This window comes from Lontra canadensis, unplaced genomic scaffold, assembly GCF_010015895.1.
Source record: "Lontra canadensis isolate GAN:19392208 unplaced genomic scaffold, GSC_riverotter_1.0 scaffold5, whole genome shotgun sequence".
Lineage (NCBI taxonomy): Eukaryota > Metazoa > Chordata > Mammalia > Carnivora > Mustelidae > Lontra > Lontra canadensis.
Genome location: NW_022630999.1, coordinates 13,992,829 through 14,013,061, shown reverse-complemented (window position 1 = coordinate 14,013,061; position 20,233 = coordinate 13,992,829). Strand labels below are relative to the sequence as shown.

The window sequence follows — 20,233 nt, the reverse complement described above, 5'->3', positions numbered from 1 at the left end:
GTGGTGACTAAGCTGCTGAGGGCTTGTCCTTAGTTACATGGATTTATCTTTACTGAAGACTTACTGAAACTGAAGTAGGTTCATGTATTAAAAATATAGGTGGGGCTTCTAGGCAGCAAACATATTTCCTTTAAGGAACAGCACAAGCATCTAGAAACCTGGACTTTAGAACTTCCCTGATACTCTTTTGCAACTGAAAGGATTTGAAGAAATGAAGTGTCTCTTTGGATTTTTTGGGGGGAGGATGATAGGGGGGTTGTTTCTGTTTTTTGCCCAAACTGACCTACTGAGACAGTCTCTTCTGTAAAGATGCCTTTAACTGCTACATCAGTGAATCTTCTGCTTCGTGTGTTGAAACCCTTTCACTGACCATTCAGAGCATCCTAGAGTTTCCAAATGCATTGTCACCCGCTTGGTTTTGTTTCTGAGCTCTTCCTGACAGTTCAGAGAGTGGCTCTGGTTATTCTAAGGGCTATAGCTTCAGCACTGTGTCCTGCATTTTGATAATGTGGAATAACATTTGCTTTGTTCAAATACAGAGAAATTCAGAGAATTATAAGTTACTGGTTTTCGTTTTTTCATTCAATAGTTGCATGGACCGATCCCTTGTGTACATAAAATTTTCAGGCTTTAGCATGCACTTAAATAAAACCTGTATACAAGTTACCCTCTGCCTTGGCAGTTATCAACATTGACTGGCTATTGGAATTGGATGGGTAGTAGTTTCAAAAAAGGCTGGTGGCAAAAAAAAAAAAAGGTTGGTGGCTAGATTTATCCTCAGAGAATTCCGTTGTAATAGGTCTGCTGTGTGGGTTAGGCATTGGGGTTTTTTAAATCTCCCCTGTGATTCCAATGTGCAGACAAGGTAGAGAACCATTGCTTTAAAATTGATTGCATTCATAACTGGGAAGAGTCTGGGTTTACCTTATGCTACAGGTGTTCTTAAATAGAAAAGTATGGTAAACTTGGAGGAACTTAAGATAAAGATCTACTTGTTGGAGTCCTGTCCCTGCAGACTCTGAATCAGTAGGACTAAGGTAGGAAAAGGAAAAGCTCCTAAGTAAGGGTGCAGATAGGATTCCATAGGAATTCTGACAGTAAAGTTGATCAGAGGTCGCGGTTCTGGTTTGCCACCCCTGAGAGCTATAGGGAAAATATCACATCAGACTTTTCGGTGCTAGCGTTAGTATTCGTTTGTTTTTAAAAAGTCTGGCTTTCCTTAGTTTATATATATATATATATATATATATATATATATATATAAAACCATCCTTAAGGAAGATGAGATAATTAAATCAAAATACTTAGATGTCTTTCAGAAACCTATAGATGTTTATCTTCTTTGCTTCAGTTCAGAACATGCTTGAGTATTTTTGGCTACCTTAGAACTTTTGATGTATGTGTTTTATCATAAAAAGTATGAGACACTAATTAAATCCTACATCATTGTTTGCTTTTCTCTTCTTGCCTAAATTGGGAGGGGGTTTTAAGTGAATCACTTCCTTAGGCCTCTGTACAAATTGGCAATGTTAGGTTTTCTTTAACTTTTGCAAGCTGTGCTTAATTTGGGGGGAAAAAGTGGTTTAATATAGCATTTGATTGAATATGTTTGAAGTTAGATTACTAAGTAGAGTAAAACTAATTTCATCACTGTTGGGAGGTAGACCTTGTGTTGTATAATTTCAGAGTGAACGGTTTTAGCTGGACTAAAATAGTGGCCCTAGTGACCTTTTGTGGGCCCATTTGTAATTCTAGAGTTCTCCACAGCCAGTTTGTTCTGGGAGCAGATGCCAAAAAGGGAGGAACTTCAAGTCCACTCCACAGCCAACATGGTGCTCTCCCCAGTACCTCTGAACTCTACCTTATCTCCAGTGGTCCCTCTGTCACCCTAGCAAGCAATTCATCTGCAGTCTCTTTGGGCTCTTCTCTACTACTCATGTCCCTACATTTGCCCGCTTGACACTGTGTTTCTCTCCTCAAGACCCCCAGGGTTGCAGGCCCTTTTCTGTTTAGTGACCTTCATGCCTCCTGCTCAGAAGTCATTAGACTTTGATCTTTCCCTTGAAAGCTGACAAAATCAGGATTTACTTCTCTTAGTGTAATCCAACTTGTTCCTCTTCCTTTTGATGATTTCAAATACCTGGGCTCTTGTGCAATGTTATCACCCCTGTCCACACACCTTTTCTACCCTGATGAGTTTGGATCCTTATGGCCATCATTGAATGTATTCCCTAGAGATCCAGTCCCCAGTCCTGTATTCCAGATCGGTTCCTCTTGGCAGAGTGCCGGACTCCACTCCAGCCCCTGGGACTGGCTTTGGTACACATTGATTTACAAGCCCTTCAGAGCCCTCTGTGGCTCCTTAGCAATCCTCTTTACCCCTTAGACAGCGAGGGCTCTTCTACTTGACCCCAACAACTGATAAAGATCTTTTCTTATCTGTGAACTTCAACCACAGGCCTTCCTCCTTTATAGGCTCGGGAAGTGGCCTTACTCTTTCACTGACAACCTAGAGCCAGAAACTCTTCCATGCTTTCTCTCCTCAAAAGTGTCTGTGTATTGCTTATCTCTCCTCTTCATTATTCCCTTCCAAGGTTGATTGGCTAACTGTGCTCTTCTGGTTCTCGAATTTTTTTTTTTCTGTTATCTTTACTTCCTAGTACATGTTCTTGAGTCTTTGCTTCTCCAATGACTCTAGTCTCCTAGTGTAACATATACCCTACTTGGTTTCTCTGCGGTAGCCTTAGTCACTCTCCCTTTTATTGACAAGACTTCCTAAATGAGTGGTCTATTGCGAGTTCTACTCCAGTTTCTCTTTCAGCCAAGTGCAACTGGACCATAGCTTTACCATTCCAGTTCAACTCTTACATACAGTCACTTGTTTTCAGTCCCCACCTCTTCTGCCAACTTTTGACACTTTTTCCTCTGGGTTCCATAATACAACTTTTTGTTTTCTTAATTCTTGGACTGCTTTTTTGGAGATGGTTTCTTTTCTATTACTCATTCTTTAAGTATAACCAGTTCCTCAGTGTTCCGTGCTTGGCCCTTTTTCCTTATTTCTAGCTTGGGATAGGAATTCATCCATTCCCATGACTTGCTTCCTTTGAACACTCATTAAGTTGAATGTGTACCCAACGAGTACCAGGAACTATGTAGTCAGAGATGAGCAAGGCAAATTCATTTCCTTTGAGGAGGTCAGCATTTATAAAGCATGCAGTATGTGCCAGACTTTTTTTTTTTTTTGCTTTAAGATTTATTTTTTAGAGTGTTAGTGTAAGAGGGGTAGGGGCAGAGAGAGAGAGAATGAATCTCAAACAAGCTCCCCTCTGAGCATGAAGCCTGATGTGGGGCTTAGTCCCACAACCCTGAAATCGTGACCTGAGCCAAAACCAAGAGTCAGATGCTTAAAGGATTGAGCCACCATGTGTCCCACCAGACACTGTTGTAATGAGTCACACAAAGTCCCTGGCTTCAGGCAGCTTACATTCTAGTTGGGGGAAACCCACAGTTAGCAAATGAGTAAATGCAAAGAATATCATTTGGCGATAAAAGCTATGATAATTATAAGGCAGTGAGAAAAAGAGTACATAAGGCATGGGAGTCATGAAAGAAATTCTCTGTTAATAAGAAATGTGAAGATGCAGGAGTCAGCCATGTAGCATTCAAGGAAGCATGTTATTTAATCTGTGTCTGTTTCCTTATTCATAAAATGGCAAGAATAGCACACCTACCTCCACAGGAGTGTTTTGGGGATTAGGAGATCCTATCCACGCAAAATACTTCTATCCATGCAAAATAGCTTCTGTCTATCCATGCAAAATAGCTTCTGTCTCCCCTCTGCCTCACCCTTACTTCTGTCTGTATGTCTTTCCCTTCTCAAACTCAGCAGGGCCAGTGAGTACTTGGTAAAAATTGATAGAAAAGATGTAGCAGGAATTTGACCTTAAGAAAGTGTAAGAAATGAAAGTAATTATAGGAGTTGATTGAAAGGCAGAATTGGTAGCCTTCGATGCTTTCTAAATGTTTTAGTGTTTTTGATATGAAACATTTAACTATCTTTCTTGAAGCAGGATCAGTAATCTTAATGTCTATACATCCAAAACATGAGTGTGAGATTGTTCAGGACATAAACATTCGTGTGTGTGTGTGTGTGTGTGTGTGTGCACGCATGCACGCGTGTGTTTCCCCTTTAAAAGGGGAGATTGGAAGTGTTCTGGCAGTTAGACTCTGTTCCCAAGGTTTCTTGAGTACTTCTACTTCCTCTTACTCTGTGTTCCCAACATCTCTTCCCTGTAATTAGGGTTCATATTTTGTCTCAGGATGGAAACACTTCAAAATGAAAAATCTTAAATTATTTTTAAAACTATGCATTGTTTCTCACATTGCCTATACACTCTAAGAAAAACTAGTTATAGCTTGGCTGGTTTTTCTTGACCTGGGAGAGCCCTAGTTAAGACATTCTTAACAGTTTTAATAATTCAGAATGTCCTGAGAATTAAATAATTACACAGTTAGAATCTGGACTGAGTATGAAGGAGGGAAGATTTTTACCCGGACTTGGGGACTAGCAAACTATGTGGAACCAGGACCATTTCTTTGGACTGCGTTTTCTTGCTGGGCTGTGAAGAGACAAACAAAGATCTAGATGATCTCTGGGCTCCATCAGTGCGACAGTGGAGGCTTTGACCAGAGCCCGTTTGTTTTCGTGACTCGTGCAGCCCTGGCAAGCAGGTCCGTGGTGCGGAGGGTCCTAGGTCAGCTGGGCATGCGCTCTGACAGTTCTTGTTACCAATGGATGTTGCTTGGACCCCGGTAGTGGGAAGCTGTTGATGACCAGGGGTAGGAGGTCATCTGTAGGATTTTCAAATGAGCAAGTAAACCTTCTGGGAGAGGAGGTATCCATGTTTATTAGGAAATGTTGAAATGAGTAGACTGGCAAACTGCAAAGTGCTGAAAAGCAGAGGTACCGGGGGTTTTCTTTCAAGACAGTCTTAATCCGTAAACTCTCTAGTTTCATTGCACTGCGGTTGTTAAGAGTTTGAACAGGTTTTTTAGTACACCTGCATATTGGACCTGTGGAGAATCTGGGTTGGAGGAGGTGGTTTCTGGGAGCAAAGACACATAGTATCAAGAGAATGTAAGAAATGCTGAGCTGGAGGGATGGGTTCCGGGTGGGATGCTGGGAGAGAGGGAGCTGGGCACTGAGGCCTGAGGTTAAAGGCTTGGCTTCTGGGGGAGGCTGCTGATGGAATAGGTATGTGTTCGGGCAGCCAGGTGAAAGCCACTGGAAAGCTCACTCCTGAGAGGACCATCCTAAGCAAAGGCACACAGCAGGGGGGATTTTGTAGGACATTGCTAGGTAGGGATCAAGGGAACATGGAGTCAAGAAATATTTAAGAGGTGAAAATGATGTAAAGTGTGTGAAAATGAGAATGTTAAGCAGGATTCCCTGATTCTGGCTTGATGACGGATGGTGGTTGTTGAGGTGCTACGAACTTAAATGCAGAAAACGCAAGGAGGGATGTGTTTGGGGAAGGTTGGTCCTGGGCATGTCAAGTTTTTGAAGTATCTAGGAGATGTCAGCATAGATGTATGTAGTGAATAGTGTGCAATGAGAACCTGAGGTTCGGAGGAGAGGTCAAGGCTAGAGCAAGAGACTGGAGGAACTTACAAGGTCATGGTTAAATGTAGGAAGTGGGTGAGTTTGCTGGAGGGAGTGTTTAGATGAGCAGAGACTCCGAATTCTGAGACTTTTGGACCAGTAATAATCGGGGATCATGAAAAAGATTGGAAAGGAGTGGCCAGGGAATTAAGAGATTGTACATAATGGCTCGGAAGAAATGGAGATTTGTTTTAAGAAGCAGGGAGTCGCTTCAGTGTGGAAATGCAGAAGAGCGTCCAGTAAGATAAGGAGTAAAAAATTTCAGGCTGTTGGAATTGGCAGTACAGAGATGGACCAGAAATGGTCTTCCTCTAGGGCTCCCCGAGACCCTGCATTTTTGATGGCATAGCCATAGAGTAAAACTTGCGCCTCACCACCAGCTCTCCATCCCCATCCTTTTGACAAGTTTGCCGCAGTGTTTCATGGGCTCACTTCCGAAGCCAGGAACCTTGCCTCCACCCTGTAAGCCCCGTCATCTTTTCTTTTCTCTGTCACATTATTAACTGTCATTGCTCCATTCACAGCAGCCCCAGCTGCTGTTAGGTTTTTCTTTTGTTTCATTTGACTTGATTTATGTTTGCCTCTGATTTGAGCTCTTCGTTTTCGTAGTTGCCCAACCTGACAACATGAGCCCCTTAAGTCATGTATTGATACTAGCAATATAAAGGCATTCTCTCCACACCAAAATTGTACAGATGGGTTATTTCTCTCATCATCTCACTTAGTCCATTTTTCTGATTGTGCAAAGGAACTTATGGTTTAGTTTAAAAAAAAATAGGAAAAGACTAATGCTCTCTGTTTCTAAACACATTCAGTGTTGGGTTTTCTTGACTTTTTTTTTTTTTCTTTTTCTCTTTTTTTTTCTTTCTTTCCTCCTCTTTGTGTTTGGGAGTTTCAAAATAGGGTTTGGCAGAGGAAATGGGACAGTGACGTTTTGTTTTCTGGTTTGAAGTTGTTGAGTTTAGCAGATGGTGTTCACAGGGTGTGAATTGCAGGATGTAGTTCTGGGGTCCTCCCTACCAGCAGACCCCACATCAGGGTTATTCTGGGAAATCTTATCCAAAGCTGACTATAAAATACAGGACTGAACTTTGTCAAAAGGCTAAACAGGAAACAGATATAAATAACTATTCAATCTTAATTCAGTCTTAGCTACTTTCTCACACATCTTTTATAATATATTTTAAAAAGCCATTTCCTCTTTTAAAACAAAACCTTTTTAATTTTTAAATTTCTAAGTCATTTTGGATGGGAAATGCTTTACTTTATTGTTTGTCCAATGATACCCTCCCTTTAGCAGGGGGGGAATATAAACATTTAATCCCTTAACAACCACAATATAAAAATTTTTTTGAGAACACAAAAACACAAAAATAACTTTCATTTGAATTATCTTCTAGGTTTTGTTGATGTGCATTTATATGATCTTGGAATGCTGATAAGGAGCTATAGAGCTTTAACAGATTGAGCAGTCTATTTGGTTTAAAACTGCATTTCTCAACTTTCATTATGCACCCTCCCTCCCCAAGAACCTCTTGAGACATCTTTTCATCTCCCTCCCCTCCCAGTGGCATCTTAATTCCACACAAGATAGTGTATATGTATTGTATGTATATCTGCTCTACACATACATTTTTTTTTTTTTCTTCCCAAGAACCTGTTTTACCCCATGTGGACAGTATTACTCTGTTGAAAATGTGTGACTTAAACCACAGAGAAAACATGTTTCAATGTTGAGGCCTTTTGGTTATATCTAAACCACATGTAAGTTGCTTGAATCCATTTATAAGACCAATATTACTGAAAGGTTTTCTTTCACGACTGTCTTCTCCTTTCTCAGACAGATTTCCTCTCACTTCCAGAATGGCAAGAATTTGACTAATCAATGGTAGGAGGACCTCTATTTTTAACCCAAATAGTCTTTGTAGGGTGATTGTTCTAGCTTTTATCTGTTGGTTTTCAACATTGACTGGCTTGTATCAGACATATTCTATATACAAGACACATGCTAGGCTTGACCGTAAAGATGCTAAAAGGTAATTAAGACCTGCCTGATTTCTGAACCCTTGTGACCTTATTGAACAAAATGAACACAGCCAAGGGAAATTATCAGAGTTTGAATAGTAGTGAAGGAGCCCTGGGAATAAGTGGTTGCCAAATGAGAATTAGTAGAAAGGTAAGTGGTGTAGTTCTTCAGAGAAGGGTGAGATGTTCTAGGTAGAGTGGTCCATGAAGCTCTTAACTCAAGAAGAGAGCTGGGTGGGAGGTGCTGTTGGGTGGAGTCATGATTAGGAGGCGGCACAGGGGAATCCAGAAGAGCTTATTGCCAAAATATGCCCACAGACTTGTCTATATGAGTATCTCCAGTATCTGTATGAGTATCTCTAGTATCTGCAAAACTTAATTTTTCCACATCAGCCAAGTATTTTCCATGAAGATGGTTGTTAAGTCATTCAAGTGGCACCGCATCTCTCTCTCTGGGTCCGCTGGTTGTGTAGTACACAGAGGACTCTGGTAGCCACTCTGAACTCAGGGATTCAGGCAAAAGAATTTGAAGATTAGGCTGTATTCCATGGGGGAGCCTGATGCTTTAAGAGGATTCTTAAGGCCATGGTGTGTAAAACAACTGGAGTGGGAAGGGTCCGGGAGCCAGGAGACCAGTGAGAAAACAAGTGCCAAGCAAGAGGTGGCAAGCACCTGAAGTGGATGGTAACTGTGGATGAAAGAAAACTGACCTGAATTTGGCAGTGGGGGCAGGGCTGGAGACAAAGGGGTTCTATTTAAAAAACCCTAATGAGGTTCAGATGGCCAGCCTTGTTCATTCTGTGTGAGTAAGGGAGGTGAAGAAGTGGAAAGGGGGCATTTCCCCATTGTGGCTTGGTGACACCAGTGGTGATTGGGTGCTGTAGATGGAGATGAATACGGGAGGGGGAACATGGTTGAGAGGGGCTAGTTTTGCACATACTGAGCTGTGTGTGGGCGTGTGCAGTAGACAGTGTGTGGTGAGAGTCAAGCTTGTGGGTAGAAGTTGCGGCTAGAGCCAGAGATCAGGGAGTGACGGTGTCAAGGCCATGGTTAAATATCAGAAGTGGATGAGTCCCTGGAGAGCGTGTGCTTGTGAGAAGATTCTCCATGCAAGTGATTCTGGGACCAGTAATCTAGGGAAGGGGAGGCAGAGTTGAAAGGACAGGCTGGATCCTAGTTCAGCAATGGCTGAAGTTCTAGAAATAGGTAACCGGATGAATGATACGGTTAGTAACTATTACTTACAACTCTTCAATCACAAATGTGCTGAGGTTACTTGATTCAACATCTGTTCAACACCCAGGATCAATATCTGATTGGCCAGCCAGCCCGGTGACGTATAGAATTTCAAGGAGGGGAGTGGTCTATTCATCTCTCCAAGGTTTTCTGGATGATTACCTGTTTAGAGCTGTCTCTGGGTTGTCAGTTCAGAGACTGGTTTCCTGTCCTACTGCACATGTAGAAGCAGTGTTTACCTAGCATGCTGTCTGTCCTGCTGGCACTTGAGAATTTGTTAGACGTGTGAATGCGTGATTGGATGAATGATCAGGGTCCTATGCATCAGGAAAATCCAAGAACATGGAGACTGAGGAAGACAACTTTGGAATTTGAGGATTTATAGATCATTAATGACCTTCAAGGAGGCCGGTTTCAGATTAAAGAACAGAACTCACAATAAGGGGAAGTAGGGTTTGTGAAGTTTATCTGGAGAAAGTATTCTCTAATTTGGCAGTGAAAAGGAGCAGGATTAAGCGAAGATAGTTTTGTTAGTTTCAAAACAGGGAGTGAAGATCTTTGTAGATCTTATACACCTATTAATTTTTTTTTTAAAGATTTTATTTATTTATTTGACAGACAGAGATCACAAGTAGGCAGAAAGGCAGGCAGAGAGAGAGGTGGAGGCAGGCTCCCTACACCTGTTAAACTTGAGTGTGAAAGAACACTTGGCTCGGGAAATGTTCCCTCAAAGAATCCAGCAACTTTCTAGGATACGCCTAATGTCTCTGTGACATTGTTATGATTTAAGAGATTAAGACTCGGCAGTCTATCAATTCTACCTCCCCTGGGTAGAGATAGAAACGTAGAACTGACAAAGGTGTGTGATATTGATAATCCATTTGATCTGTTTTAAATACCACATGAATTAGATACAGGGTTATCAAAAAGGGTCTCACTGTAGAATTAACAGAATCGTTATAAATGGACTGTAGAAATCCAGACCCTCTCCTCTTTCTTGGTCAGGACCCAGGAGGCTTTGAGAACTTGCCTGGGCTGCAGGATAGCCATATGGCAACATCAGTTTCTAAAGTCCAGATTGCCATGCTCTGTTCTGTTGTCAAGAGACAAAGGTGTTAGAAGATCCCTTGTGTCTTTGAACTGATTTTAAAAGGATTTTGTCTATTTGAAGTTTCTTTGCTCATTCAATCTCAAGAAGTTTAAAGATTTTTTTTTTCATTTAGTCTAACTTCCGCCTGATTCCAAAAGGCAAGAAAGTTATGTCTGTTTGTTTGACCACAATCTGTTCTGGAGATGTTCAGTAATTTCTTGAAGATTGATTGGCTGCTCATTACGTGTCCTGAATGACTCTTTTCCTTTGAATATAAACATGCTTAAAGATTTTTTTGAAACCTATTTGAGAGAGACTGAGTAAAGGGATGGAACACTATCTTCATGTGTATTTATAGAAGGATAGAAGGTGGGAAGATAGAAGTTGATGAAAGGCAGCCTCAAACATAATTACAGCTAGGCAAAAGGAAATTTCTCTACCCTTGAGTTCAATCTGGCATCATACAGAAAATTTATTTGGAATCATTATTATTATATTGGAGTATGTTATTTGTTCATTTTAGAAATGTAGTGCTTCGAAAATTAATATTGAGATTGGTAGCATTTACTGAAATCTCATTTTTTGTTTCAAAATTGGAAAATTTCTTAAATACTGAAACCGCCATAATGCTGTAACCATTGGTTAACCTGATATTTTTATGGTTACCTTTTTCTTTGTTTAATTGTGTGGAATTAAGGAAATCATTAATGGGGGGAAATGATGGGGAGGGACAGTGCTGGGCGGAGGCAGATAGTACCCACCTTGAACTCAGTTCCCAGAGCCTGGCAGGAGGGTGTTCGGATCAAATCACATTTCTGATTTAAAAGCCCTTTATTCTATACAACAGGAAGTGATGGTATTGCTGCCAATGTAGATTATTTCTTATCTTGACCTTTATTGTGTTTGAGTTTTGTGATCCCAGCTTTTTTTTTTTTTTTCTCAAACTTTTGGGTGTAAACTGGAGAGAATTTCTTTCCCTGTTGCAGGGAGTGGTATTAAAACACACTGATTTTGTTCAGTAGTTCTGTTTCACACTTCTGTACAGATAAAGACCCTTTCTTTCTGTTTGGTTGTGACAGTGTTGAGTTTGGGTATGTCTTGCTCTGATGATATTTGACATAAAAAACTTTATAAAAATTCATGAAACTACTCATGACACAAGTCCACAAAGTACATTGGTGTCTGTTTCTATGCAGGCCAGTCTTATTTCCCATATGAACAGTGTGCAGGTAGGTGGGCAAGTGTTTTCCTTTTGTCCAGTTTTTTGTGAATTAGATATGAGTGACATCTAGAGTTCTTTCCCTTCTAAGGATAATATTTAGGGAATTGTTACGGAAAGATGAATTTGTATTGCTTGAAGGGAACTTTCAGACTGTCTTTCCCCCTCCCCCTTTTTAAAGATTTTATTTATTTGTCAGAGAGAAAGCACACAAGCAGGGGGAACAGCAGGCAGAGGGAGAAGCAGGCGCCCTGCTTGAGTAAGGAGCCCCATGCGGGACTTGATTCCAAGACCCTGGGATCATGACCTGAGCCGAAGGCAAGTGCTTAACCAACTGAGCCATCCAGGCATCTCCCAGACCATTTATTCCTGTTGTCATTTGGTGGAGACTAAGGCCTGGAGAGGGAAGATGACTTGTCCAAGCTCTGAAAGTTGAGAGCATTGTATTGAACTTCTCGGAGATCTGCTTTTTGACCATTACTTGAGCTCCAGCCCACACTTGTCAGTCCTCGCTTCATGTCTCTTCAAAAACATGGGGCCCAAAGGCCTGTAACATAGTTTGCTTCACCCTTGATCCACATATTTTTTACAGTTTCTCAGAATTTGCCACCAGCATTTGAGAGGATTTCACACAAAACTTCAGCTCTCTGGCTTCTTGGAAAAATGAGTATTGGGAGGTTGGGCAAGGAATGGAGGTTGGGTCTCCATTCATGAGTGACTGCTGCCCCCTTTGGATGGGACTGGTACTTTCAGCTTCCTCACTTGGTCCTCAGTGATGGCTTTGTTGCCCCTCTTTGTTTGGGTGACTCTGCAGGTATTTGAATTTGAAACCTCCCCTAGTTCCAACGCGATCTGGTTTCTGGTTATTTCCTGCCTTGCATGGGTTCCAGTGTGTATTATATCCCCTTTGAAATTTTGTGTCTGTGCATAGAGGCGTTCTTTTTCCTCTCTCTCTGTTGCCGCAGTGGCCCACCCATTGTACTTCCAGAGCCTAGAGCATAGTCAGTGATGGACAAATACTTAGAACCATAGACCATAGAACAAAGGACCTTAGATTTTTCTGTAAATGAGCCAGATACTAAATATTTTAGTTTTTGCAGGCTACCTGGTCTCTTGAAATCCTTCAACCCTGCTGTTGGGGTGTGGAAGCAACCAGACAAAACAAATCAAAACAAGGGAAAAAAAAGGATATTTTTTTATTGGACTTGGAGTCCAATAAAACTTTATTTACAAAAATAGCAGGCCAGATCTGGGCTAGGGACTAGAGTTGAGTGACCACTGCCATGGAATTTTAGTATTATAAGAAAACGTTAACACTTTCAGTTACCATGTATTTTTCTATTTATACTGCATACTTATTGTCAAGCCTTTACAGTATCCCCCATTTTTATGAATCTCAATTGATGTCTACGCTAGCAAGAATTTATGGACAACCGTCTCTCTGCAGGTAAGAAGAATAAGGAAGGATGGATAATTTCCGCTTCTTAGCTGCAATACATATTAGCATTAAATGTAATATTAATATTAGCTTAATATTAAGTCTAGATTAAACTGCATATTTTCCAAAATTCTGTGACACCCATTTTCTCAAGACACTACCAGGACAATGTAATGGTACTAATGGTTTTAAAGATGTGAGTTGTCCTATTGTCTCCTTTGGCTTGCCACCTGCTTTTTTAAATCTTTCTGAACCTTTCCCTGAGCAGGTAATAGTCTACCATTGTTAATACTTGGCCTGTTCTTAAAAGGATTAAATGACTAAAAGTATCTCTGCAGCCATGTTTGAAGGAGGATGTTTTTCATACTGTGAGGGGTACTCAGATTTCTGAGTTCATAAAACTGTGTACATCTAGATGTGTGGATCCAAAGCTTCATTTATGTAGTCATTATATTGAAAAAGGTATGGGCAGCTTTTTCCCCTTCTGGGAGGATCACAATCTTAACATTATTGGAAAGTCCTGAGGAGAATGTATTAGAATTCTTGATTACAAATTGATCTGAGAAACAGGTAACAGTAGCTTCAGGCATTTCTGGGTTCAGAGGCACAGTCACGAGAGGTGACTTGCTTTACCTCCCTTTTCAGCTCTGCTTTTATTTGGTGTTGACTCCATCTTCAGACAGGGCCTCCTCTCCTGGTGACAAGATGGCTACCAGAAGCTCTGCATTTGCGCTCTGGACTTCACACAATCCCTTCCAAGAAAACACTTGTTCCTAATAATTCCAGCAAAAATCATGTGCTAGGTTTTCATTTCCTTTGATTGTTCTGGCTTAGGTTGTGTTCAACCATGAACCAGCTGCTGTGACACAAGGAATGGGGCTGTGATTGGCCAGGCCTGCTTCTGTGCCCATCTCTGGAGCTGAAGATGGGCTCATCTTTACCCAAACCATAGGGACGTGGTGGGGGAAGTGGTGTTGTGCATAACAAATCAAGGTATAGAAGGCCTTTCTTAATGTAAGATTGCAAAATTTTCCCCTATATGTTCCCCAAATACTTGTTACTATTATTAAAATTATTTTATCATTTAGCCCTTTATCTGGATTTAACAAGTCTTTTAGAACTCAGTTTTCTGTGGTATTTCCCCAGTTAGATTGTCTGTTCCTTAAGAGCAGATCTTTTTTTTAGATTTTATTTATTATTTGACAGAGAGAGATACAGTGAGCAAGAGAGGGAACACAAGCAGGGGGAGTGGGAGAGGAAGAAGCAGGCTTCCCGCTGAGCAGGGAGCCTGATGTGGGGCTTGATCCCAGGACCCTGGGATCATGACCTGAGCTGAAGGCAGACACCTAATAAGTGAGCCACCCAGGTGCCCCAAGAGCAGATCTTTTAAATCTTCTTCCATCTGCCTTTCTAACATACAGTAGGGATTCAGGTTCAGTAAATGTTTCAACTCAATAGAATTTTAGAATTGAAAGAAATCTGTTACTTCCCTGATAAGTACTATTTCAAGCCTAACAGCTTTAATACACAGATAAGGAAGCCAAATCTTTGAAAGGACTCTTGACTTGCTCAAGGACTAGGTCTTATTAATGCAAGGTTGGGACTCACACTCAGTTCTCCTAGTTTTTGTGACAACATGACTGAAGCCTGTTCATGAATTGATTGATTAAAGAACCAAATAATGCATTCATTTCTAAGGTCCAAGATGCCTTTGGTAAGAAACCAAAAATAATAAAAAGTCCTCTGTTTCCTAAGTTTGGATTTCTAGAGACCTATTTTATCACTGGCTGAAACTCAGCAGATCAGTTGGTCAAAGTATGGGTAGGGAGTCTAAGACCCAAATGACAGATGAGTTGGGTGCAGTTGTCTAAGCATGCCCCGAGGAGGATCTGTGGAGGTGGAGAATCGAGGAAGGAAAGGGAGAAGGGGGTAGGAATGGAAAGCTGCGTTCTCATTGAGGTTTGGAGGGTGTTCGCACTCTATGCTGCATGGCTGATGGTAGAGGACTCTGTCCTTGTGTGGTAGTGGAGTCCTGAGGAGGAAGCCACACACCTTTCTTTGGCCGCCTTCTGTACTTTAAAACCTGGAGGCTTGAAGTGGGGGCATGGTGACACGGCACACCCCTCCACACTCCTGCAGGGACCACCTGGCTGGGTGTTCTGAACCTGTCGCAGCCATCAGGGTTTGCAGTGTCCTTGAGAATGCAGCACATGCCACAGTATGCAGAACAGAGGGAAGGAGGGAAGACAGAGGAAAGAGGGAAGGAGGCCCAGCTATCACAAAAGGAAGTCCTCCTATTGTGGACCCTGAGCCTGAACTTTTTCTTGAGAGATTTATCCCCACCCCCCAACCTTTGGGGCTTGGTAGAGGACTGATAGAAAGATGAGAGGTGGGGGACTGGAAATTCATATTTGAGGAATGTATCTTTGGCTGTGAGCCTGTTCAGTTTTAGGAAATGGTGTACATCCAATAACAAACAGAACACAGTTCAAGATAATAGTTGAGGTAATTCAGTTTCACCTTTCAGAATACATATGTTATAGAAAATGGTTACAGGAAAGAATATAAGGTCCAGGCAAAAGACGGTTCTGTTTGTAAGTGCTGGGTTGCAAAAGTTGTGTGTGTGTGCTTGTGTGTGCACGTGCACTCATGTATATTGGGATGAGGCCAAGTTGGTAATGTACTAAAGAAGGCAGCAGATTATATAATACAATTATCCTGCCATTTGGGAGATAATTCTTTGAGAAGCATACTTAAAAAATCATGTAATTCTGAGTATCTTTTCATGTGTCTGTTGGTAGTTTGTATGCCATCTTTTTTTTTTTTAAAGATATTTTTTATTTATTTGACAGAGGTCACAAGTAGGCAGAGAGGCAGGCAGAGAGAGAGGAGGAAGCAGGCTCCCTGCTGAGCAGAGAGCCCGATGGGCTCCATCCCAGGACTCTGGGATCATGACCTGAGCCGAAGGCAGAGGCTTTAACCCACTGAGTCTCCCAGGTGCCCCTGTATGCCATTTTTAGAAAAATGTCTATTCAGGTCCTCTGCCCATTTTCAATTTTTTTTCTTTGTTTGGTGTTGAGTTGAAGTTCTTTACATATTTTGGATATTAACCCTTACTGGATGTATCATTTGCAAATATATTCTCCCATTCAGTAGGTTACCTTTTTGTTGGTTTCCTGCACTGTGCAAAAGCTTTTTATTTTGGTATAGTCCCAACAGCTTTGTTTTTGTTTCCCTTGCCAGAGGAGACGTTTGTAGAAAAAGGTTTCTACAACTAATGTCAAGTAAATGACTGCCTATATTTCCTTCTAGGGGTTTTGTGGTTTCAGTTCTCACATTTAGGTCTTTAGTCCATTTTGAGTCTATGTTTATGGTGAAAGGCAATGGTCCCGTTTCATTCTTTTGCATGTAACTGGTCTAGCTTTCCCAGCACCATTTTGTTAAAGACTCTCTTTTCCCCATTGGATATTCTTGCCTCCTTTGTTGTAGATTAATTGACCATATAAACATGGGTTTACTTCTGGACTCTACTCTGTTCTTTGATCTGTGTGTCTGCCATACTGCCTTTATGATGAAAGCTTTGGGGTACATCTTGAAATTTGGGATTGAGATACCTCCAGCTTTGTTCCGTTTTCTCAAGACAGCTTTGACTAGTCCTGATCTTTTGTGATTTCTTAAAAATTTATTGTTCTAGTTCCGTGAAAAATACTGGTGTTTTGATGGGGATTACATTAAATCTGCAGATTGCTTTGGGGAGTGTGGACATTTTTACTGATGTTCAACATTACTGATGAACAGGGGAATGCAAATCAAAACCACAGTGGGCTCTCACTTCGTATTAGGAAGAATGGCTAAAATTAAAACCACAAGAAATAACAAGTATTGTCAAGGATATGGAGAAAAAGGAACCCTTGTGCACTGTTGGTGGGAATGTAAATTGGAGCAGCCACTGTGGGAAACTAATACAGAGGCTTCTCAGAAAATTAAAAGAGCTATCATATGACCCATTAATTCCACTACTGGGTACTTACCCAAAGAAAATGAACATAGTAATTCAAAAAGACCTATGCACCCCATGTTTATCACAGCATTATTTAGAAGAGCCAAGATCTGGAAGCAACCCAAATAACCATCAGTAGATAAAGATGTGCTGTGTATATACACACAATGGAATATTACTCAGCAATAAAAAATGCAGTCTTGCCATTTGTAACATGAGTGGACCCTAGAAGGTATAATGCTAAGTGAAATAAGTCAGAGAAAGACAAATACGTATAATTTCGCTTACATGTAAAATTTGAGAAACGAAGCAAAGACAAAACAGACTCTTGAATAGAGAAGAAACTGGTTGTTGGGAGGGGATAAGTGGGGGGAAGAATGAAGTCGATAAAAGAAACCAAGAGTACACTTGATCACTGAGTAATGTGTAGAATTGTTGAATCATTATACACCTAAAACTAACATAACACTGTGATAATTATATCTCAATTGAAAAATTAGTCTGGAGAGGGCTGGTTGGAGGGTCAGGAATTTAAAAAAAAAAAAAAAAAGACCTTGGAAAAAACTAACCTGTGATGTAAGTGTAGTTATCTTCATTCTATACATGAAGAAATAAAGCCAAGTAAAATACACTTAGAAAGAGTGTCTAAATATCTAGAGTGGTTCATTTTTTTGATTCTGAATAATGTAGAGTTTTTTAAATTAATAAAACCATTGAATGAATTATATATAATATAAATATATATTATAAAATCTTTTATATATTTGACAGAGATCACAAGGAGGCAGAGAGGAGGAAGCAGGCTCCCTGCTGAGCAGAGGACCGCATGTGGGGCTCGATCCCAGGACCCTGGGATCATGACCTGAGCTGAGGGCAGAGGCTTTAACCCACTGAGCCATCCAGGCGCCCCTGAATGAATTATATTTAGATTGCCAGACATGGTTGCAGTTTTGCAGGCTTATTGTTAAAAAAAATTTTTATTGAGGTATAATTAACATGCAGTGTTATATTAGTTTCACGTGTACAACATAGTGATTCAACAATTCTGTATATTACTCAATGTTCACCATGATAAGTGTAGTCACCATACAGTGTTATTACAATATTACTGACTGTACTCCTATGCTATAGTCTTTATCTGCATGACTTATTTTATGACTGGAATTTTGTATCTCTTAATCCCCTTTATTTATTTCTCCCATCCCTCCCACCTGCCTCTCCTCTGACAACCTCAGAGACTGTTTTGGTTTGCTCTTTTTTTAGACTCAAGTGAAATCATGGCATTTGTCTTTCTCTTACTTACTTCACTTAGCATAATACCCTCTAGGTACATTCATGTTTGTTGCAAATGGCAAGATTACTTTTTTCTTATGGATGAGTAATATTGTAGTATGTATTAACCAAATTTTCTTCGTCTCTGAATAGATGCTTGGATTCCTTCCATATCTTGGCTATTATAAATGCTGTGATAAACATGGGGGAACATGTATCTTTCCAAACTAGTGTGTTTGTGTTCTTTGAGTAAATACCCAGTAGTGGCATTACTGGATAATATGGTAGTTCTATTTTTAATTTTTTGAGGAATCGCTATACTGTTTTTCAGTGGCTGCACCATTTACATTAACCCCAACAGTGCATGAGAGTTCCCCATTCTCCACATTCACACTAACACTTGTTACTTTTTGTCATTTTGATACTAGCTATTCTGACTGGTATGAGGTAATCTCATTGTGGTTTTGATTTGCATTTCTTACAGCCTTATTTTGAATAGAATAATTAAGGATTGGGAGGCTTTTGAGTATCATTGATAGTATTAAGTATCACCAATAATTCAAAGTTTGAAGACTCTCTTATTACTGATGGAACTGGGTAGTTTCTAACTAGTATTGCTAACCCAAAAGGAAGGCTTGCTCCGAAAGACCAGTGTCTACCTGTTTAGCCTGATAATTCTTAATTGTGTTATTATAATATTTGTTAAGTTTTCCAAGAGAAACACTGTAACTTCCTATAAGATCTACCTTAAAGCACTACCCCAGATAGCCTGCAGTAGAGAAAAGACCATAACAGCTTTCTGAACCTGTAAGAAGTCCAGTAAAATGTTAAATGACTATAGACAACATTGACGAAACTGATTACAGTTACATGGGTAAAATAAAATATGCCTTTACAAAACACTTCAAAGCTGGCATTTATTATAAGTGTAGGGTTTTGAGAGTGGTAACTAATAATTGATGAAATTTTGAATATTAAGAAAAAATGAATTTTAGTAACATTGCTTTGAATTGTAGGGTGAAGTCTTAAAGTGAAAAATCTTAAAATTTTAACAATTCCAGGGGAACTAAATGTTCCTTATTAGCATTTTTATTTTAGGAATACATGTTGTAAATGAAGGATATAAGGAGGGATTTAAAAACACTTTGACAAAACAGAGTGGTTTGGTAATGTAAAAAAAAAAAAAGGGGGAGAGACTGGGAAAAGTAGAAGTTGGGCTGTATTTAGACAAATACACAGAAAGGTCACAGTATTTTATAGGAGCAGAACTCCCATTGATAAAAGACAATAGGCAGTTTTTCACTCTGACTCCAGAGAACAGCATTTCCCTCTATCCCCTATGCAGAAATCAAAACCCATAGGATTTTAAAGTTACTATTCTGTTCTCCTCCTTCTTCCTTGAAAATGTTAGTTGTTACCTAAACTATGAAGGTCTTATTTGTGTACACTACATGTGTCTAGAATCCATCCCAGGTGATCTCATTCAGTGATTTTTGGGGGCAGGCAGGTTCCAGAGATCTGTCATTCCTAAACACTGTCTGTGGTTGGGAGCCACTAGAGTGAACTCAAAACTCCTTATCCTATCTAACTAGTACTTGGAGAGGATTTCAAATCATGACTGGGATCCCCATTATGAAGGGCAGTCTTTGACATGTTCTTTTATCACACAGATGTTTTCTGAGTGTCTGTACTGTGCCTGGCATGATGCTAGGCATTAGGGCTTTGACTGAACTAGAGAGTTTCTAATCTAGTTGGCAGAGAGAGAGGGGTGTGGTGGTCTTGGCAAATTCCCAAACAAATAGTTAAAGTACAGTGTTTCACATGTTATGAAAAGGATATGGATAAGGTTTTTGGAGCGTGGATGAGGTGGGGATTTTTGATGCAATATAATTTTGCAACAGAGCCACCCACCCCCATTCTTGATACGTGTGCTTTTGGAAAACACTTATTTTTGGATTTAAAGGAAATGAAAAATTTGATAATTTGATGCCATCTTTTGAGAGAATAGAGATGCTTGAATGTTGCAAGGTAGTAAGAATCGTGGGTGCTATATCTGTTAGAATTACATTCTGTCCAATGTATAGCGGCTTAACCAAGTTAGGTTATTTCTGTAAACAGAATTGGAGGTGGATAGTCTAGGGAAGGGTGCTCATCTGGTGGCCACCATCTTCCAAGAGCCAGCCTCCTATCTTGTTGCTTCATCTACGGAGCGTGATGTAAACCTCAGTGTACAAAATGGCTACTTGAGCACAGTCCATTTTGCCCACGTTTTCAGCCAGTGGGAAGGAAGA

The 20,233-nt window shown here is 40.4% G+C and overlaps 1 protein-coding gene and 1 long non-coding RNA gene across 3 annotated transcripts in view; both read left to right on the top strand.

Moving 5' to 3' along the window:
- ARL15 (ADP ribosylation factor like GTPase 15) overlaps positions 1-20,233 on the top strand; it is a 397,345-nt gene that overhangs the window by 49,909 nt on the left and 327,203 nt on the right. The gene's annotated exons all lie outside the window — the stretch shown is intronic.
- On the top strand, positions 3,915-19,236 carry LOC116864164. The gene is made up of 3 exons (XR_004381954.1): positions 3,915-3,926; positions 17,047-17,052; positions 19,130-19,236. It is a non-coding gene; the product is annotated as an uncharacterized LOC116864164 (long non-coding RNA).